This window comes from Nicotiana attenuata, chromosome 10, assembly GCF_001879085.1.
Source record: "Nicotiana attenuata strain UT chromosome 10, NIATTr2, whole genome shotgun sequence".
Lineage (NCBI taxonomy): Eukaryota > Viridiplantae > Streptophyta > Magnoliopsida > Solanales > Solanaceae > Nicotiana > Nicotiana attenuata.
The window spans coordinates 26,053,531-26,060,803 of record NC_031998.1 but is presented as its reverse complement, the minus strand read 5'-3'; positions in this window follow the sequence as shown (position 1 = coordinate 26,060,803).

The window sequence follows — 7,273 nt, the reverse complement described above, 5'->3', positions numbered from 1 at the left end:
TTGCTTGAAAATGAGCCTCAAACTTTCAAAGCAGCTATGTCATCTTCTAATTTAGCATTTTGAAAAGAGGCAGTCAATAGAGAGATTCAACCAATTTTGGATAATCATACATGGAAATTCGTTAATCTTGCTCCAAGAAATAAACCTTTAGGTTCGAAATGGATCTTTAAAAGGAAAATGAAAGCTGATGGCACTATTGACAAATATAAGGCAAGACTTGTTGTCAAAGGTTATAGACAAAAGGAAGGTCTTGATTATTTTGACACTTGCTCGCCAGTAACAAGGATAACATCTATTAGGGTGTTAGTGGCACTGGCGACCGTGTATGGTCTTGAAGTCCATCAAATGGATGTTAAAACAGCTTTCTTAAATGGAGAGTTGGAGGAAAAAATTTACATGGAACAACCTGAGGGTTTTGTGGTTCCTGGTAAAGAAAAGAAAGTGTACAAACTAGTTAAGTCGCTTTATGGACTTAAACAAGCATCCAAATAATGGCATGCTAAATTTGACCAAACAATGTTGGCAAATGGTTTTAAAATCAACGAGTGTGACAAATATGTTTACATTAAGAACACTCCAGGTCATGAAGTCATTATTTGTTTGTATGTTGATGACATGTTGATAATGAGCAAAGATATGGCAGATATAAATGCTACTAAGCGCATGCTGGCTAGCAAATTCGACATGAAAGACTTAGGAGTTGCCGATGCGTTCTTAGGAATCAGAATTCACAAGAATCCACAAGGTCTAGCATTATCACAGTCTCACTACATTAAAAAAGTACTTGACAAGTTCAAGTATTTGGATTTCAAGATTGCCAAGACTCCAATTGACGTGAGTTATGCACTTCAAAAGAATGAAGGTAGAAATGACTCACAACTGGACTATACAAGAGTATTGGAAAGTTTGATATATATCATAAATTGTATGCGACCAGATATAGCATGTGCTATTAAAAAATTGAGTCGGTTTACAAGTAATCCCAATCAAATACATTGGATGGCAGTGAAACGAGTTTTTGGGGTATCTGAAACATACCCAAGACTATACTCTGCATTATAACAAATCCCTCAATGATTGAGAGATATAGTGATGCAAATTGGATCACCGAATCATCTAAAGTTAAATCCATGAGTGAATATGTTTTCACAATTGGGGGTGGAGCGGTGTCTTGGAAATCAGCTAAACAAACGTGCATTGCCCGTTCTACGATGGAGTCTGAATTCATAGCTTTAGACAAGACCGGTGAAGAAGCTAAATGGCTCCGGAATTTCTTGGAAGATATTTCATTTTGGACCAAACGTTTGTCACCTATATGTATACATTGTGATAGTCAAGCGGCAATTGGAAGGGCGGGGAGCGTTATGTATAGCGGAAAATCTCGTCACATACGATAGAGACACAATACCGTTAGACAACTATTCTCTAGTGGTGTTATCACGATTGACTACGTAAAGTCGAGATAACGTATCGGATCCACTTACAAAAGGTCTATTTATAGAGGCAGTTGAAGATCATTGAAGGGAATGGGATTAAGGCCTAAGACAAGTCATCATGGCGGTAACTCTATCTAGCAGACTGGAGATCTCAAGAGCTAGGTTCAAAGAGATCAAACAAAGTTACTAATAATGGTTCAACATCTATGACTTTTTCGTAACTATTTTCTTTACAACAGATTTGTAAAAAATTCGAGGGTATATTGGCAACCCATGACTAAATATTGCCTTTAACCTATACATTCGTAAAATTTTTGGAATATACATCCACGAGTGTATTCTTCATAGGTTTTTGAATTAGGCTTGCGTTTTTGGCTTGTGACTTTGCTCTGAACTTTCGGATGAGTAGACTTTTAGGCTTGACTTGAAGTCTGATTGTTCAAGTCTTCTTTGCCTTCCTTATATATATAGTCCCCCAAGTGTTTGAGCTCTGAAGTATGAAATCTCGAGCACTTGATTATTCCTTCCATGTGGTCCTTTTCCTGAAAAAGGAAAAACGTACGGGACTCGGAGGCATATATAATTTAGATGATGACTGCTTAACCCTTTATATTTCCATCAGAAAGGTTGTAACCCTAGTCCGAGAATTATGTTGCTTTCACGTGTCTTTCAGGTCTAATATCATCATTTGGTGCGGGCTAGCTTTTTGCTTATCATCTAAAATTGTTAGTATAATTTTAACTATACAAAATAAAAATCGTAATTAAGGGGTACTTGATCGTGGGTATTTCCTTTCCTTAGAAATAGTACTTCTTCAGATGAACAACATTCCAACTCGAGGGTAGAACCTTTCCATCCATGGTTTCCAACTCATATGCACCTTTTCCAGCGATACCTCGAACCATGTAAGGTCCTTCCCAATTTGGACTCAACTTCCCTACATTGGCTGCTCTTGTGCATTGGAAAACTTTCTTGAGTACGTAGCCCCCAATCTTGAAGTACCTAAGATGAGCTTTCCGATTGTAATGTCGCTCAATAATTTGTTTCTGCGCAGCCACCCTTATTAAAGTTGTTTCTCTCCTTTCTTCAAGCAAATCGAGATTTTCTCGCATCTCCTCCTCATTTGAATCTTCGGTTGCTTGGGTGTGTCTCGTACTTGACTCTCCTATTTCAACCGGAATTAAGGCTTCAGCACCGTATACAAGTGAAAATGGTGTCTCTCCTGTACTTATTTTTGCTGTTGTACGGTAAGCCCACAAGACTCTAGGTAGCACTTTTGCCCACTTATCTTTTGACTCCTCTAGTCTTTTCTTCAAGTTATTAATAATAACTTTGTTTGTTGATCCAGCTTGTCCATTGGCCACAGGATGTTAGGTGTTAAAGTGATCCTTTTAATTTTCCAACTCTGAAAGAATTCTGTGATTTGCGCACCTACGAACAGTGGGCCATTATCACACACGATTTTTTTTTAGAACCCCAAACCGACATATAATGTTTCGCCAAATGAAGTCTCTGACCTCTTTTTCTCGTACATGTTTGAAGGCACCTGCTTCTACCCACTTAGTAAAATAATCAGTGAGCACTAATAAAAATCGTACATTTCCTTTGGCTTGTGGTAATGGACCCAGGATATCATCCCCCACTTCATAAAAGGCCACGGTGCAATAACCGAATGTAGTAACTCTGCTGGTTGATGCATGTTGTTACCATATCTTTGGCACTTGTCACATTTGGCCACAAAATTTTCTGCATCTTCTTCCATTTTTGGCCAGTAATACCCTGCTCTAATTAGAGATTTTACCAGGGATCTTCCTCCGACGTGATTTCCACAATGTCCTTCATGTACTTCTCTCATCACATACTCCATTTGAGAAGGTCTGAGATACCTTGCTAAAGGACCGCCGAATAGTTTTCGATATAAATTACCTCGGTCTAAACAATAATGGGCACCCTTTTGATGGAGTGCCTGAGCCTTTTTCTTATCTTCAGGTAATATTCCGTACTGCAAAAAATTGACGATCTCGTTTCTCCAATCCCAGGTCAAATTATTGAAATTTACCTTGTTTTTATCTTGGTCGAGTGTCGAATGAAACAAATGTATTACAGATGCATTTCTTCATTTGTCACTTCTACAGTGGATGCGAGGTTAGCCAACGCGTCTGCTTCGACGTTCTCGATATCTGCGATTTTCCAAGTTTGGAACTGTCTAATCAAATCTCGTGCCTTTTCCAAATACTGCTGCATCCTCGCCTCTCTAGCTATATAAGTCCCTTGCATTTAATTAACCACGAGCTGCGAGTCGCTTTTGAAATGACCTGCTCTATTCCGAGCTCTTGTGCCAATTCTAAACCTGCAATCACAACTTCATTTCTGCTTCATTATTAGTAATAGGATGTCATTTTATGGCTTTCCGTATAGTCTCTCCTGCAGGTGGGATAAGGACAATGCCTAAACCCGCTCCTTTTGCATTTGAAGAGCCATCGGTAAATAGGGTCCAAGTACCTGGATTAGACCCGTTAAATACCTGCAGTTCTTTTTTTACTTCTGTTACCATCCCTAGGCTAAAGTCTGCCACAAAATCTGCTAAAACTTGTGATTTTATTGCAGTCCTAGGTTGATAGGTGATGTCATTCACTTAGTTCTATGGCCTATTTGGCTAACCTACCAGATAACTCTTGCTTATGCAATATATTACGTAAGGGGTAGCCGGTCATTACAGAAATAGGGTGACACTGAAAATAAGGCCTTAGTTTTCTAGATTTCATAATTAATGCTAAAGCAAGTTTTTCTAAATGAGGATATCGAGTTCTGGCATCCAATAAAGACTTAATAACATAATAAATCGGAGATTGTTTACCGTTGTCCTCCCGAACTAATACGGCACTTACCGCCACTTCTGAAACAGCAAGGTAGATGAGTAGCCTTTCTCCATCCTTTGGTTTAGACAGCTACGGTGGATTTGACAAGTATGCTTTTAAGTTTTTGAGCGCTTGTTGACATTCTTCAGTCCATTCAAATTGATTTTGCTTTTTCAACACTGAAAAGAACTTAAAACTTTTCTCCGAAGATTTAGAAATAAATCTCCCCAATGCTGCTATCCTACCTATTAACCTCTGCACTTCTTTTTTGCTTGTAAGTATATCTGGTATTTCTTCAATAGCTTTAATCTACGCTGGATTTACTTCAATTCCACAGTTAGAAGCAAGGAAACCTAAGAACTTACCTGACGACACGCCAAATGCACATTTCTCGGGATTTAACTTCATATTGAATTTGCGGAGAATCTGAAACGTATCTGACAGATGTTGAATATGATACCCCGCATGTTGTGATTTGACTAGCATATCATCGATATAAACCTCCATGGTTTTTCCCAGATGTTCTTGAGACATCTTAGTTACTAACCTCTGGTACGTGGCTCCAGCATTCTTTAGGCCGAAAGGCATCACTGTATAACAGTAAGTCCCCCTGTCTGTAATAAATGAGGTTTTTTCCTCATCTGAAGGATCCATTTTTATTTGATTATAACCTGAATAGGCGTCTAAAAAACTTAATTGTTCGTGTCCTGCAGTAGCATTAATTAGTTGATCTATGTGCGGTAATGAAAAAGAATCTTTAGGGCAAGCTTTATTCAAATCAGTATAGTCTACACAAACTCGCCACTTATCATTCTTTTTGGGCAGCACTACAGTATTAGCTAGCCAATTAGGATATTTTATCTCGCGAAAGACCCGATTTTTAAAAGCTTTTGTACTTCATCCTGAATCACCTGGTTTTTGAAAGATACTTGCTTCCTTTTCTTCTGTTTGACATGCGGATACGTCGGATCTTCATTCAGCTTATGGGTCATTACCTCCGGTGGTATACCTGTCATATCTGAATGGGACCAAGCAAAGCGATCTGCGTTAGCTTTTAAAAACTCAATTAACTTACTTATCATCTCTGGGCTGAGGTTGGTCCCGATGTAGACTTTTCTGTCTAGCCAATGCACAAACAACACCACTACTTCCAGTTCCTCTATTGTTGTTTTGATGTTTTCATTTTCTTCTGGTTCTTGAATAGTATCGGGCCTCGAGTCTACATCCGTTTGTCCATCTGCAGTTGAGGCTTGTGCTGCTAAACCCTAAACTAAATTCTGTAATTGCTATTTTTCACATGCAACGTCTTTTTTTACGCTTGAATCTGCCACTGAGTTAATGCTTCGGGAAGCCTGTTGATCACCACGGATTTGTCTTATTCCCCATTGCGAAGGGAACTTGATTACTTGATGTAAGGTAATGGAACAACATCCATCTCGTGAATCCAAAGTCTGTCAAGAATCATATTGTACGCCATGTCCATATCTATTACTTAAAATTTAGTATCTTTGACTACTCCTTCTACCAATGTGGTGAGTATTATATCCCCTTTTGTAACGACGCTCGAGTTGTCAAAACCAGACAAGGTACGTGCTTTGGGTACCAATTTATCATCGGCTTGCATCTCGTTTACCACTCTTAGCAGAATGATATTTACAGAGCTACCTGGATTAATCAAAACTCGTTTTACATTAGTATCATGTACAAGTAAAGATATTGCCAGTGCATCATTGTGTGGGATCAACACGCCATCTGCGTCTGCATCATCAAATATTATACTATTTTCTTCCAAAACTTGGCGAACTCGCTTCCCATGGGTAACCGTGATTTTTGACACCTTCTTTGTTGCCGTATATGTTACGTTGTTGACCTCCTCTCCTCCGCTTATGACAATAACGGTTCTTTTTGGTGATGGAGGTTTTGGTGGCTCCTGCCTATTCTTCATATATGCTTGCTTACTTTTCTCACTAAACAATTCGGTTAAGTAACCTTGCTTTAATAAATGCTCAACTTCACCTTGTAGCAGTCTGCAATCTGTTGTTTTCTGACCGTGATCATTTTCAAAATCGCACCCGAAATCGGGGTTTCTCCCGTTCGGGTTTGATCTCATTTCTTTTGGCCACCACACTTTATCTCCCATGCTTCTTAAAAAAGCTACCAACTCATACGTGCTAACATTGAAGCTGTGACCACCAGTCTTTGCTTTTGAGCTTCTGTTGTAGTCTCTCTTATCTCGCTCCTTTCCGAACCTGGATGACGAACCCGAATCTCTATCCTTTGATCTGGAATCATACCTGGGGTTTTCTTGTTTTGAACGTGAATCCTTTCCTACTGGTCCCATATAAGGTTCGTACCTGTTTTTACCAGACCTTTTTTCAGTTTCTGGCCGCCTTGAACTTATCTCTCCGGCACTGAGTGATAGTGTCTTCTTCTATCCACAGCTTCGTGTTGTACTTGTTGTAAACATCATTCCAAGTTATTGCAGAGAATTCTCGTAAGCTTTCTTTAAGTCTCCTCATGGCTTCTGAGCTTTTGTCATTTAAATTGCTTGCAAATGCCATAGCCGCCCAATTGTCAGGTACACGTGGTAGCATCATCCTTTCACGTCGGAACCTATCTACGAATTCCCTGAGAAACTCCGTATCTCCTTGTTTTATTTTGAAGATGTCTTCCATCCTCTTATCAACTTTTTGAGCTCCCGAGTGTGCCTTTATAAACGAATCTGCAAGCTCAGCAAAAGAATCAATAGAGTTTTCAGGTAAAAGAGAATACCAAGTCAATGCTCCCTTTGTGAGCGTTTCACCGGATTTTTGACCAGTACTGATTCAATCTCTTGCTTGGTCAAATCGTTGCCCTTTACGCCAGTTGTAAATGCAGTCACATGATCTCGGGGATCTGTTGTCCCATCGTACTTTGGGATATCGGGTATTTTAAAATTCTTCGGAATAGGCAAAGGAGCAGTACTTGGCTTCAAAGGTT